This window comes from Semicossyphus pulcher, unplaced genomic scaffold, assembly GCF_022749685.1.
Source record: "Semicossyphus pulcher isolate SPU_LCO1_2020_fin unplaced genomic scaffold, fSemPul1.0.p SCAF_5, whole genome shotgun sequence".
Taxonomy (NCBI): Eukaryota; Metazoa; Chordata; class Actinopteri; order Labriformes; family Labridae; genus Semicossyphus; species Semicossyphus pulcher.
The window spans coordinates 15,084,380-15,100,012 of record NW_027211726.1 but is presented as its reverse complement, the minus strand read 5'-3'; the positions used below and the strand labels follow the sequence as shown (position 1 = coordinate 15,100,012).

Below are 15,633 nucleotides of genomic sequence, written 5' to 3'. Positions count from 1 at the left end.
TGTGTATAGTATATAGGCAATGTTAGAGACCCTTCCTCTTTACCTGTTCAATGCAGGTATAGGGTTTCTTTTTATAAATAAAAACAAAAGGGGAGAAACAGGCAAATTCTTGAGAAGTTCTGAGGTGTTCAAACTATGGATACGGGCTGCAACTTTTCAGTAAAACATTTAAAACTTTGTAAATTCATTGTACACACCTAAACATTACTGCATCTTCACACTAATAACCACATCAACCGTCCTCAGCTTCTCGTCATCAGCGGAAAACACCCGTAAGTTATTGTACCCAATTTATTCTCCTGTTTTACACAAGAGTCACACCAAAACTCACAAAACAGCTGCAGGCGCATAAACATAATCAGATTAACTCACATTTCACTCTTGAATAATCCTCTGAGAGTGTGTGTGTGTGCGCCCATTTCAGAGGGTACATGAGTGTATTTTTGTGTAAAAACCAGCGTCAGCCTGCCGTGCATGTTAACAACAGGAGCCTAATTCTTAATGCCTGTATAAATTAGCCTCACCATGGCAACAGCAGACAAAATGGGATGAAGTGTGTTATGTAAAACAACGGTTATGAGCCAACTGCCAAGAAGTAGGACACACACACACACACACACACACACACACTCGTGTTACAGGGCCGAGGCTTTTAAAGCACCAATCCTTCATTTGGAAAACAGCGTTTTTTATATATTCAGATTTTTAACAGATGCTGTACAAAACTTCATCAAAAGTGTCATTTACCTGTTTGACTTTTTCTAATTTTAGCTTCTGCAATGTAATGTGACAGGAGCTGCAGATAAAAATAGGTACAAATTAAAGAATAAAGCAGGCAGGTGTTGAGGGATCTGACAGGAGAGGGTTATGAAAAATGCAGCAGTTTGGTTACAAGATACAAAGAATCACCTTTCTGCTGAAACAGAACAAAAACAAGAGATTACAGCGATGATATTCTGTCAACATATGACTGGAAGCAGACCAACATGCTCCAACACACCCTGCAGGATGCGAGCGCGTGCCTAAGAGCTGCTCAGTTGTCCCTTCTGCCACATAGAAAACATGTTTGTGTGAACTGGTTCAGTGAGGAGGGAAACTGCTGGTGCTGCTCCAAACCGGACTAAAACTGGCTGCATGCCGTCAAATCATGTCATGTTTCTGTTTATTTTCTCAAGGTTGGTCGTATTGGACTACAAAACAAGTACATGTAAATTAAAAGATCCCTTAAATATACCTCAAAGATTTAAGAGTTGAAGTCAGACACCTTTAAGACTTTCCGCTTAAGTCCATGTTTGCATGAAGTTCATAAGTTAAATTTCAAGATGAAAGGCTCAAAGTCTTAATCCCACTTTCATCACGTGTCCTGTTACCCTTATACACATTTTAGAGAGAACATGTTTTAAATCCCAAATTCCCCGCAGGTAAAGTCTGTGACATTGACACATCTTCCTGCAGATCACACAGCGGCTCATCATCAGAAGCACAGCTATGTTTATGAAAGGTGACAGCGGAACGGTGCACATGCAAATGTTGAAAGTACACAGCAGAAAGATCATGATGCTGCTTCTGTACTCAATTCAGGATTTGGTCGTTTGTAGCTTCTTTTTTTTTTTTTTTTACAAGGTGAAATGACTCCAGGAAAAGAGAGCCTCATTATCCTCAGTGAAGGGGAAAAATCCATGGAAGGAGCGCTTATTCCTCTCCGCTGAAAGGCTTCTCGAAAGGTGTTTAAATGACGAGAGAGAGAAAGACGAGACGAAACTAAGAAGAAACACGTTGATAAAACACTTTTAATATAAGGTTGCTTCTGAGACGGTCACAGAAGACGAAACGTTTTGACTAAAAATCTATCCAAAGTCTGATGTCCTTCAAGAGTTATTTTTTTCATTAAAACCAGAACAATATGGCAGCAATATGTCTGGTGCTTTTAATGACAATGTAAAGACAACTATCAACCAACTTTTGCGGTTTATCTTAGCTTTATGGAGCTTTTTAACATCTTTCGGCTTTTCTTTTTGGTTTTCCGACCTGGACTTGAAAGTTTTAGTTCATCTTTATCAGCGTTGTTTTCTGGAAATTACACTCTACGCCTCCTGCTTAGCACCAAACAGCAAGCTAACACAGTAAGTGACTTTTGGGCTAACATGTTATAGCAGTTAGCAGCTAAAAGTGCAATTATCATATTCAAAAGTTAGACAAAAACAGAGCTAAAAGGAGAATGAATATTTAATGTATATATCCATCAGGTGGACGAAAATATGACGACAAATTAAAGGAAATGTTGCTTTGTATTTGCTAGATATGTAAACAGGCAACAGCTTGCTAGCATGTTAGCTATACCTGCTAAAAGACGTTGGATGGTGTATTTACATCTTGTTTTTTCTGCCTCCAAGTGGCCAAACAATCATTTATTTCAAGTTTTACTGTTCAAGTTGATTTTTTCTTAAAATAACAAAAAGAGTATTTATTACGTGAGGGCATGTGAGCAAGTGAAACAGAACCCAGAAAACAATCACCTCAAGGACGGTGTAAATAAATCCTTGACCTGGTGACAGTCAAGAATCCAACAACAGCTTTGATCCTAAGAACAGAGACTCTTTTACGGCTACAGTCACCTCTACTCCCTCACCTGTAGGATGATAAATAACATTCTTACGCTCCATCTCGTGGTTCCAGCATTCCCATCACACATACATCACGGACAAAAGACAAAATGGGCTGTACAGAAATGTCCTGTGTGACGCAGGAATGAAGCGATGACACCTCAGGTACCAAAAGAATCAATAGCTTGGTCAATAGTGAGCGCTACAGATGTGAACAATAGCTCTTTGTAGCTGTCATTTTGAATGGCTACAATGGTGGAAATTTCCAGAAGGAATGTAAATATGTGACAATAACATGGAGCTGACACATGGCAAGGACATAAGTGACAACCTTTTTTCAAAGTCAGCTTAAGCTAGCCGAAAAAAACAAACACTGAGCATGACAGAGGCAACTTCGGCAAGATTTAAGTTAGCTTATCATAAGACTGGATTTTAATAGATATTTACAATTTCACACTGCTACACCATGTATCAGTAAAAGGTTTGACAGTTTTGTTTTCCCGCCAAAACTTAGATAAGTAGATTGACACCTCTTTCATGTCTGTACGGTTATGAAGCTACGGCTAGCAGTTAGCTAAGCATAAGCACAAATACTTAAAACAGAGGACTAGCCTGGCTCTATGAAAAAGCCTTATAGTAACTCTGAGGCCACTTTTTCTAGGACATGAAGCAGCTAGCAGCTGGTTAGCTTAGTTTAACACAAAAATTGGAAACAGAGGAAGTGGCTAGCCTGGCTCTGAGAAAAGGTAACAAAATCACATTACTTAGTTCACTGATATACGAGTTTATATTTATGTTACATTTAATTTGTTAAAGGAATGTGTTTTCAGTTCTTTCACTAAACTAAAATAACCATCTGCTAGCTAGCATTGGGCTTATATTAGCCATACAAACATGAGTGGATTAGTCTTCTCATTGAACACTTGTCCAGAAAGAATATGCAAATTTCCCCAGTTTTTTATTACTTCATCCTGACTGTGACCTTTTCTGGCCTAAAATAATCAAGCTGCCTGAAGTGTTGACCCAAATTATCAGACTCTTCTGGGACATGAGACATCCTCATGCGGCGAATGATTTACAAAAAAAACACAACCAAAGCTTTATCAGGTCAACACTGAACCCGGTTACACTTAAAAAATAATATAAACCAGAATCAGCTGATAGTGTCTTCAGTCATCTGATGCGGTATCAGAGGGTACGTGACTGCTGTGTGGGAATCGAACAGTGCGTGCTGTGTGTGTGTGTGTGTGTGTGTGTGTGAGAGAAAGGCGGTCTGTGCCTGATCTATCACATGACAGTCGAGGCAGGTCAGAAATGTTGCCAATAAGCTGCAGAAACACACAGCAACATTACATCTGACATTTAACTTTCAGATATGGATTTTAGAGGGCAAATGTTGGCCTGATCTTATCAATCAGAATAGAAACAATTCTGTTTTATAATCTTCTTTAGAGTGTTTAACAAGAACTAAAGCTTGTTTCGCTCCACCTCTGACATTTTTACCAGTGTTTGAAGGCGCCTTCTGCTCTTTACAGCCCAGCGAGTGTGTAAGTACGCTCAAATGTCCGCTACATATCGTTATGTTGCCATTACACTCACTCAGTTCTAATTATAGGTCATCAGTGTCCCAGTGGGGCAGTGCATGAGGGAAACATTAAGGCCAGGATATGGAGTGGCATTTAAATGTACAGATGACCAGATTAACTGAGGCGTGTCTGGACTGCAGTAACACTCAGGCAGCTGCGGCTGACATTTCAGCGGCGGAGAGCGGCGTGTAATCACTTGTGAGAACTGTAAGCCACACCGCTAAATTCACAATCCACATTAATGGACACAAAGATTATTTTTTATGACATTTAAAACATTATTAGACAGTACAGTAGAAAGCAGCAGAGGCAGGAGCTTAAGGCACAAGCACATGATGCGTCTCCTGCTGACTTGAGTTTCCACACCGACAACAAAGTCATTAAATGCTGCAGCCAGATAAAGTAGTGCCATGACAACATCACCACTAGCAGCTCTGATACTGCTGCACAGACACAGCCGACAGGATGATCCACACAGTTTTACAGGGATTATGAACATCAATAAAAACATCAAACAGCAGAATCAAATACAGCCTGTCAATCAAATGCACTGATGTCCACATTTCTGCTTATGTTTGAAGACTAGTTTGTTCACATGTAAGCCTGTCTGACTGAAGCCCATCTGTGACACCATAACGCAGCATGCAGCATTAGAACGCAGCATTTTTGGCAGCAGAGATTTCCAGGAGACGTGGATCCCCTTTTCTAAAGGCCGTGCTGCAACAAGCTTTTGCAACCATCAAGACCTGCAGGTGGAGCTCACATAAACTTGTTTAAAGTTACACACATTCAGTGTTTGTTATGGTCAGTTCAACAAGCTGTTTGAACACATCATAGTCTGTTTAGGTCTTGATGAGTATGCTACTACTGTATATGTGAAAGGGGCTGGAGCTGCGTTAAGGCTGATAAGCTGCCTCAAATTATGACTAAGTTCAGTGGCCAGACGGATGAGCTACTGCAGCACTGGTGACCAACATCATTAAAAACCCATGTAGCAGCTCTGTAGCCTTAAAAACTGGACCGAAACAGACAAATGGACTGACAGTAAAGTCGAAACTAACACTTCTCCTTCCCAACTCTGTTATCATCACGAAATCAGACACCAACCACAACTAGCAGGATGTCAGCCATGTGCTAAGTTAAGTTAATAATTTCCTGCATGTATCAAATACCTCGTTTTACCCAAGAACAAGCGCAAACTTGTTCCTGTTGCAAGCAGGCGAGCAACATCAGCAAAATGAAAGTAAGATGGCCATTTGCAAACATCTTGTAGCTTCACTATGAATGTTAGTATGATGTCAACATTGTCAATCTACAGACTGATCATCAACATCTATTATTAACTGTTCAATTCATTCAAAGACTGAACGAACGTCCTCTCCTCTCCTCCCCGCCTCCCCCCGCTCTCTCTTATTCTATCTTGTTCTCTATCTCACATTCGGGCCAGCACGAGAACCAGTTTCTCACTTGCTCCATTTCTTTGATTCGTCCATTATTACGTGGGCCCGTGATTGAGAGTGGCCACCTATGCTGCCCTGCAGGAATGCGGTTACCGTACAAACAGGATTTCGCCGGTTATTTCAGCTCCATTTGTTATTTTTAGCCGCAAAAGACCACATTCTTTTCACTGATAGCTGCTACTGTGATAATACAAGCTCAGAGGGTTGTAGAGCGATGTGTGAATTAGCCGACCATGGGAAAACGGCCAGCTATTGTCACGATTCATAACTCTCGGGCTTCAGAACAAAGACTGAGCCAACATTTGTAGAAGTGTAGACTTTTTTTTCCGCGATCTAAAAGGTTTAAAGGGCACAAAATGAATGAAAAGATGCTCTACTGACCCACTGAAATTAAAGCTACAGCTTTATAAGATCTGTCCATGACAGCAGCCAAATACAGATACGGTCCACGTGCTTCATGTCCTTTTATTCCTAATGTTTTCTGGTTATATTTATCACATAGTAGAGCCATGAATGCACTCTCCCTCTCCAGCAACACATTAACCACAGTGGGTGTCATTTACAAACAGAAGTCACGGTGGATTTCTGTCCCTCTCATTGCTCCAGCAGCCTTGACTAAGCCATTACCATAATGTGAACAGCGGAATAACAGTTTTCTGAGCGGCCGCACGAGAAGAAAAAGAGACGGCGGGAGGGAAAAAAGGGACGAAGAATGAGAGGCAAAGACACGTCTGAATGTTTGTGAAATGAGCAGAGAAATACTCTGGAGGGGGAAATCGTTCCTCCTCTTTCTTAACTGTGGTTTCAGAGTTAAATATTTCAGCTAAGTGAGGAGATTATCGTGCAGTTTGGGGTAAAGACTCAGCAGGGAACGGAGGAGATAGGAAGTGCATTCAGAGGCTGTGCTTCTGTGGCCACTTGTGATGCAACAGACTTTTAAAACGCATCAAAGTTACACACAAGTTCATGCAATTAGCATTAAATATTTAGATTGTGGAAGTGGGCGTAGTTGATGTGAAAAAAAGGAGGCAGAAGCAGCGACAGCGGAGTGAAACAACAAAACAAGAATGAGTCAGTGACGCAGACAACAAGCAGGTCCCTATATCTGTAGAGGACGCTTCACATAAGCAGATAACACACTCATACACTGTCAGCCATTGTGCCATTTAAAAAGCCGGCCATACATGAACTCAGTCACCTGCGTATGCCGCTTATCCAGCCTCTCAATACTCACAAACATTGTAAGCACATATCCCATGTTGCTGTATGGATCACTGCCGTTTTACAGTCAGCCTTTATCCGCAGTGTGAGATCGTGACGGGCAGGGAGGACGAGAGGGAGAGAGGGCAGGGCATGCAAAAAAGGTCAAGAGCCACTCGTCTGTAAACACGGTGTTCTCAGAGAGATGCAGCTTCTCATCAGTTTATTCAATGTGCTTTATATGTGCATGTAGGCAGCAGACATTAAGCAGAAGTGCTTATTGTGGACGTGCAGCTGAATCACTGTGATGAAAGACAAACTCCTCGTCTGCAGCACAGTTAGATCTCAGATGAATCATGTGCGGCATAATGCAAGTCTTTGTTAAGACGAATCAAATATTCTCTAGGTCCCAAAGTGTTACGTAAAGGAGCACTTCCTGTATTTTTCTTTGTACCAGGCCCTTCAATTGTAATCTATAAAGCCTTCCTCGATGTCTGTTTAATCGCCCTGCAAATTTTAAAACGCCGGCTTTTGTGAACAACTGAATTTTAATCTAGGTTGACCTTTCCCTTTACAACGCGGGTAAAGAAAGACACGAAAAATTCAATTTTCCAGACAGATCTGACATTTAGAGATCCCAGGCCATCCTGCTGTACAACATCTAGCGCTGCAGCCAATCATTTTCATTTCCAATTAAAAGTTGATGATTTCAAAGTTCTCAGAGCTGAGAGATGTTGCCAGGCCATTTTTTTTGTTTCGTTATTTCAGAAAGGAAACCGCTGCATATATTCACTCAAGAGAAGCTGCAACCTACAAATGTTTAGGGTCTTGCATTGTGTATTGATAATCCATAAAGTTGGGAAATTCGTGTAAAACAGATTTAGTGTGCCTCAAGCTCTATAAACGCTGGACAATACAATTCCCATAATGCAATTTATTTGTCATTGGACATTGCTTCCTGAAAAATGCCCACATTATAAAACTCCCCATTTAGACTTTACATTAAAGCCCCCCTCCAGTGAAAATCAAGCTTTTAACCTTGTAAACATCTCCATGTGGTGTTGTTCATGTGCTACAAGACATATCAGGGACAACATAAGCAGTCATCTCCATGGCTGGGTCTGTCTGCTTTTAAACTGCAGTGTACCAAGGACAGGCTGAACCACACGTTTTCAGATTGGCAGGTTTGTGACGTCACAAACCTAAGGAGCCAATCCTGTTAATGGATGGGGTGATGCTATGCATATCATTATGTGTAACCTATGGCAACCACTTCGGCGATGCGCGAGCCAGCTGTAACTGTCATTGTAGTTTTTTCAAACTCACTACTGACTACTAACGTTAATGTTACTACTAATGACTACATTTCAAGCTAGCTAAGTTTCAACAAGTAACCACTAAACGACGGCAGAGACGTGTTTTGTTTTTGCGACAGAGGGGCGGTTGGAAATGTGCATAGTGGGCGAGGACTATACAGAGATGGGAATTTTGATGAGGGAGAAGGAGGAGATTTTGCAGAAAAAACATATCGGACACAATTTATTATTTCAAGCAGCGCATTTTATATGTCCTAAAACATGACTGGAGCTGGTCTTTAAGAAATAGTCATCGTTATCAGGCCATGAACATGTGTAGTTAGGTGCAGCTTTAATAGGCCTACAATTAATTGATTAGTAATACTTAGATAGACTGCTCTATCTAGTTCGGTTCCAACCGCATCCGCTGCATTTTCACCAACAGAGACATTTCTGCTTTACGAAGGTTCCCAAAACATAATCCTGACATCGGGCAGCTGTGACCTTTAAAGACATATTCTGTTGCAGGAGGAGCGGCTCAGTTCAAAGAGTGATCAGTCATCCTGGCAACGACTCGCCACAGCACGCAGGGGCGGTGTCACCCCCTCACCCCGACTCCCTTCTCCTCTTCCTCTGTCATCACACAGCTGTGTGTCACGGCCACCCAAAGGCAGCTGGGTAATGGGAACGGCCACTTCATATTGCCTCCAAAAAACTCGACTTTTATGACAGAAGAAACCAATCACAAAAGTGCAAATAGTCTCCTTTTGAAGAGTTTTAAAGGTGCCTGGGACTGAATGTGATCACAGCGCTGAAAGTCGCAGCTGTGGATTCTGGGTAAAAAAAAGAAAATCTGCACAAACAGAGAAGAGGAACAGCGAGAGGCAACAAAATAACAAGCGACATGAAGAGAAAGGAGGCTGGAGAGAAAACAGCAGCACTGATGGTCGCTGAGAGATCCATCACAACTCTGACAGCACATGTAAACCTGTCATGGCTGCTGGCACAGGATGTGTCGCACACCAGAATCATATCTGCGTGTTGTTCTCAAGCTGGCAAACAAAGAAAGAGACCTAAAACCAGCATGACACACAGACGTGAACCAATGGTGTCTCTTCCAGCTGCTGGACGCTCCGGAGAGAGTGCACCAAATACCAAAACAGACAGATTATCAGCTTAGGACCCTAAAACGCTTATGGCAATCATAACGCTGCTACAGCTCCCAGATGCCCCGGCCAGAGGTGTGTGCGTGCATGTGTGTAAAGGCCTCTGTGTGTGTGTGCCACTATGATAAATATCATGGGTCGCATATGGAGTCCAGAGTACAGCATGTGTTGTGTGGAGGCAAAGCGTGGTCACCCGGTGGGAGGAGAGGATTATTAGGGAACACCTCCCACACACACACACACACCAAGAATGCAGGGCTGATCTGCTCAGAGACAACAGGGGAGGGGTCAGTCGGGGTTCAAAGCCCCCCTCCATAAATTCTCTGTCTGTATCCAGGAAGAAAGTACAGAGAGGGGGGCGGGGACAGATGGGATGAGACTGGGGTAAGAGACAGAGCAGGATGGATGGAGGGAGGGAAAGTGATGAGAAATGTAAAATAATAAAAGATGGAATACTCAGGGGTAGACCAGCAAGCGTTCACTTTGATGACCCCTCCCCCACTCGCGCAGACACACAGAGCGGGGCGCTCATTAGTCCATTAGCAACACATAATTTTTCCGGTTATCATTTTTTAATAATTTTTCATACATCACTGCCTCTTACTCGTGCCGTCAGTACAGAGAAAAAAACACTTACACACAAATACATGCTTGTGCTTAGTGAGAGTTTATGTGTGTGTTGTCTGGACACGCTGACTTCACGTGATAAACATACTGCCTGCCGCATATGTACTCCTTCTTCAGTAAAGTTTTTAGCAACTGTATGACCAACAGATTGTGGTTCAGCAGCAAAGGTTTAGCCAACAAGCTAACCAGCTCTAATGTCTCTCAGGACGACGTAGCCCTGGCTAGCTAAGCACAGACTAATAACAGACGCTACGCTCACCGTTACTCAACAGCTGAGACGGACACACAGATGAAAGAACTGATTTTTTAGACCCTTGAGCAGAACATTGACATAACACCACCTCAGCTTTTGCTAACTGTGCTACAGGCTAACGCTACAGTAGCTACGCTCATTAAAATGGAAGAGTTGAGAGAGACAAACCTGTGATAACAGATTTTGTAAGTCTTTTCTGGGCAGCAGAAACAGGTTGTGAACCCAACAAGGACATAACATCAATTTTTAAGTGGATATGATGCCTCTCAAGACGACTTAGCCCTGGCTAACTGTGCTACAGGCTAATGCTACCATAGCTACGCTCACTAAAAAGGAAGAACGGAGAGAGACAAACCTGCAATAACAGATTTTAAGTATTTTTCGGGAGCAGAAACAAGTTGTGATCACAGCATTGATGTATCGTTAAATTTTAAGGGATGTCTTTTGGGACAGCTCAGTGCTCACTTACTATGCTGTAGGCTAATGCTATTGTAGCTAAACTTGCTTAACATTGAGAGCTGAGAGAGACACGGATGCATTTTTGTTCAGTGTCACTTTGGGGCAGTGGAAAGAACTTGTGAACTTGTGTGTCATCGCCTTTAAGTGGATATGTCAAACTTGCGGACAAACAGTTGCTAATCTACATCCAGCAGCAGCAGAGCAACATTAGCATTCCTCTGGTGTCTTGTTTATGTCCTCCTGGCATAAATAAGTCAAATTTTCACTCTCTTTTAGCTTTGCTTTTGGTCTCCTCCCTCTCCTGAGGGAAATATTGGCTCTTTAGCGACCTAATGCTACACTATGTGCACTATCTAGTTGCTAACTGTGTCTGCATACTGTTTGGTGATGAGCAGGTAATTTAAGGTTATTTTTTGGAGCTTTGTGCGAAAAAAATAATTCTATGAGATAGTGAGAGTTAACTTAAGCAGAAAATGTGTGAGCCTGACAGCTAGAAAACTAGCTTAAACATGCTATAAAGCAATGGTAGCTGCAGATGTTGAGTACAACCCCTACTCAAAACCATAAATGTCATCTTCAAGGTGCTGCTGGAGGAAACTTTGTGGTATCAACAAAGTCACCAGGAATCTTTATCTGTGGACCATAAATGTCAAGTTATTTCTATCCATCCGATAGAAGTTGAGATGTTTCAGTCTGGACTTTAAGGGCCATGCTGCTAGCATTGCTAACAACCTCGTCTTCTCTCTCCTTCCTCCATTTCCGTCTCGCCTCCCCTCCCCACAGACCTCCACTCCTCATTCCATCAAGCTGGTCGTCTCCACTGTCCCAGTCACCTCTCCACTCCCTGTCTCCGCCCCTCCCTCCACATACCACTTAACCCCAGTGTAACAACCACAACCCACCTCCTTGACACCGAAAATTCCCCAACACCCATAAAACACTTCCCACCCCCCTCTGAGGAAGGGGTGATTGTAGGAAAAGACATGCTGGGACAGGCGAGGAAAGCCAGACCATCATGTATAGAGCAGATAACCTCTGACTCAGAGCAGACGGGACGGCATCTCTATGAGACTGCGGTGTCACCACAATCTAAACGTTACTGTTAACACTGAATCATGTCGCCCAAACAGACTTCCTCCAACAATGAGAGGTGTGAAAGTTGAGAAATAGCTCTGTTTCTAAAATAATACCGGTTTGTAGGCACTGCGGCAGACATATGAAAACAACTGTCGTGTACATCTGTGAGCAGAATGACCCAATTTTCCCACAGGGAGCATTAAAGTTTCATCAAAATAACAGAACAAAATCAACTTCGTGCCAGTTTTAGTCAAATCAAAGCAGCTTGTCAGCACGGATCGAGGGTCGAGTTAAATTTGGAAGTCTGGATCTTCAAACCTCAGCAGATTCGACTTTATTATTTACAATCATCATTTAAGTTTCACACTGCACGCAGATCTGCGAAAGTTAAACCGTTCCTCTCCCCGTCTCCACGGAGCACTCTGACGTTCTGCAGCTTACACCCTATGAAATAACTATCAGCTGTAACAACTTTCAGGAGGCACTCCTCCTGTAAGAATGCAAGGGCTACATTTCTCCACCCCCCAAAAAAACCCACACGTATGCTCACAGATGGAAAAACATATGTACGTGCATGCAACACATACACACAGCCACCCACACGCTCGCACAGAGGCGGGAGACGTTCCCGAGACCATCGAGCGAGAGTGCTTGAGAAAAGGAAAAGGTCAAGTGCTCGCTGTCTGAGACGTTGATAGACTTTAAAGTCTCGTGGCTGCTATAACAATACAAGTCCAGGTCACGTTTCCCCAATTGGTCGGGGTTGCAGAATATCTTTGAGTTTTAAGCTGATATTGGGAGTGTAGATCAAACAACACAAAGAGCCTGAGACATGTGGTGCACAGCGGTCTTATAGGTATAAAACTGAAATTGTGACTTGATAATAGTGCTGGATGAAAAAACAAGGAATCAAAGTTATTACACATTGGGGCGCTGGTTTAGCTCAGTTGTTAGAGCAGGCGCCCCATGTACAGAAGCCATAGTCCTCGATGCATCGGCCGCAGTTTCAACTCCAACTGGCGGCCCTTTGATGCATGTCTCACCCCACTCTCTCCTCCCCACATTTCCTGTCCATCATCGCTGTCCTTTGAAATAAAGGCAAAAGGCCAAAAAATAACATAAAAGTCATAACAAATCATCCTTTTTGGATGATGAAAATCTGTTCCAAATTTCAAAGCAATCAAGTTTAAAGTTTAACGACTAAAATATCAACCTCATACGGAGTCCAAAACCATGAATGTCTGTATAAAAAAGTAAAACCTTTAGTGGCGTTGGAGAAAAACTCAAAGGATCAAAGAAGTAATTCGGATTGATCCTCTGATTAACAACGTCTCTTCAAAATTTTAAGGCAGCTACTGCAATATTTCTGTCTGGACCAAGGTGGCGGACCAACTGACCGCTATCACTTTAGCAAAGCAGCTAGCATGGCTTCAAAGTTCGTGAGCAATGCTTCTGTGAAACCGTCTAAACTACTGTTTTCTGGGGTTGAGCAGGACAGTTTAGGGCCAAAATCAGGAAAAAAGTAAAGATTTACTGGATAAATTGCTGAAACATTTGTCTGAATGATGTGTCGTCCGTTGATGGATGAAGCTTTACAACATTTAAACAGGAGCTGAACTGATTAGCTCTCACATACAGTTGGTGTTTGACAGTTAGATAATTATTTTCAATCATCTTTTGAGCAAAGATTCTCCGGTTCCAGCGCCTGAAGACTTGTGCTCTTCTTTGCCTCATATTATAGAAAACTTTAAACGTCACCTTGGACTCTCATTTTGCATTATTTTCTGATATTTCATGGCCAACCAATACAGAAAATAATGGCGCCATTTATCAAGAGTGAAAATAATCTGTAGTCTTAAACTACTCGTTCATGTGGTGCTTAAATCACTTTCAATTTCAGTTCAACTTTACAGAGTTGTGTTTTAGTAGTTTTGGGGGAAAACCCAACAAAACAACAAGAGCGTCTGAATATACTCCAAACCACACAGCCATAATTCCTTTAATGAGACTTCGGAGAGAAAGAGGAGGAAATGAGTGCATGTGTGTGTGTGTTTGTGTGTGTGCACTTGTCCCTGCATGAGTGAGACACACAGAGAGAGAGAGGGGGGGGGGGAGAAAGAAGTCTGAGGCTGAGGGCGCAGATGCAGCGAATGAAAGGCCGGCTGGGGATAAGCAGAGAGAAGGTGAGGGAGAGCTTGTGAGAGAGAGTCTGGGAACAGACGCTGCTCCTGCATCCCTTCAGCCTGGTCTCGGCTTGGCACAAACACACTCCCCCCTTCGTCTCCAGCCCCCTTCAAACAGCTTAACCAGGGCCCAAACTGGCTGGCAGGGAAGCAAAGCACTTCCACTTAACCATATCAAAGCGCTGAAGGAGCATTTAGCCTTGAAAAAAAACCCCGGCTTTTTTTTCCTCAGAAACAGCATGAGCAGCCGGGGGGAAAGCGCCGCTGCAAGCTGCGGGCTTATTTGGGCGAAAGATTTTCCTGTTGTTTTATCCTGCTTTTATTTCCAAGTGTTGGGGACTCGGGATAGCTTGATAAATTGTTTCTTTTGATCATCTTGGAGGACATGCAGCTGAAAACGGAGCATCAGCTCAGTTGGCAGCTTTTATAAAGAGGGGATTTTACAATATCAAAGAATTGACACTCCTCTCCAGCGCTTTTAAAGCGGAGAAAAAAGGGCTTTGCGAACCATCTGGCAGGTAGAAAGCTGCTAACAATCTGACAGAACAGTCAAGGCTGCTCACTTTGCAAACAGACTATTAGCCATCAGTGTTTATCTGCTGTGGTTCAGCTGGAGGATCCACTGTGGGTGGTAGCAGTGTGCAGGAGATGACAAAAGACAGATGACCTTTGACCTCCATCCTCAACAAACCTGGAGGGGCATTTTTAAAACCACTGACCTGATTCTTACACGTTTTGCATGCACATCACGAGTGTTGCACTTTCTCTCTCTCACCAGTCAAAGTGCACGACCACGTGCACACACACATAAACACGGTGACTGACACAGCTGCAAAATAACACTTCTACCACTTTAAACATCACGTGTCTGCAGGAAACACACAGCGAGCTCAAGGCGAGACATCACTCACAACACATCATCTGTCAAGTGGACAGGCTGACAAATTACTCACGAAACCACGTATTGAGCTGGTTTACATAATCCAAATAGTTGTTCGTCAAAATGTGGCCATTTCTTGACAAACATGAAGCATTTAAACTATATTTTTTTAAAAAGCATCTCAAAAACAAGACATGTTAGTAGGAGTTTGATCTATCTGAAAGATGCTGCTCATAAAACAGAAATGTATGTCAATAAACTCGATTTAAAATTAGGATTATCGGTGCTTTATGAGGGATTATCCTCCAATGAGTTGCATCCTCGCTGTGATCTACTAACCTACTGCCCCGGAGAACAAGCTTTCCCCCCGCACAATCGGGAGAAATCAGCTGGATTTTCTGAATGAACGCACCTTCCAAGCACACATGATTGACGTTCAGATGAAGTTAAACCGGGCGATGCTTCAACTCACCTCTGCAAAACTTCACGAGTGGCTCCTCAGTGGCGTCTCTGCCCGTCTACCTGCGCCTCTCCATCCATGCGTAAATCAATTTTAGGAAAAAAGTGCGTTTTCGCCTTAAACGCAGATGTTTCGCTGCTTTTTGCGATGTCAATAAAAAAATCAAATCTCTCTGGAGTCCCACATATAAAGAACCAGCCGCCCGGTAGAGCGATGTATGACCGTCGTCTCCTCCCCGGTGAGGCTCGGTGCCGCGGCCGTGCAGAGCAAACACTGAGCCCCCTCACACACATTCCAGTTTGTGTTTGCAGCGCTCCTCCTGAACAACGGACAGCCAATCACAGGCGGAGGATGTCACAGCGGAGGCGGGGTCAATGTGTTTTG

The 15,633-nt window shown here is 43.0% G+C and overlaps 1 protein-coding gene across 3 annotated transcripts in view; it reads right to left on the bottom strand.

Moving 5' to 3' along the window:
* ripor2 (RHO family interacting cell polarization regulator 2) overlaps positions 1-15,633 on the bottom strand; it is a 63,342-nt gene that overhangs the window by 33,552 nt on the left and 14,157 nt on the right. The window contains exon 1 of one of the 3 annotated variants that reach the window (XM_069681430.1): positions 15,262-15,494. The exons of the other annotated variants lie outside the window; for them this stretch is intronic. The gene's annotated coding sequence lies outside the window, so the exon portion shown is untranslated. Of the gene's footprint in view, positions 1-15,261; positions 15,495-15,633 lie in introns of those variants that run through there. 3 annotated transcript variants of the gene reach the window in all.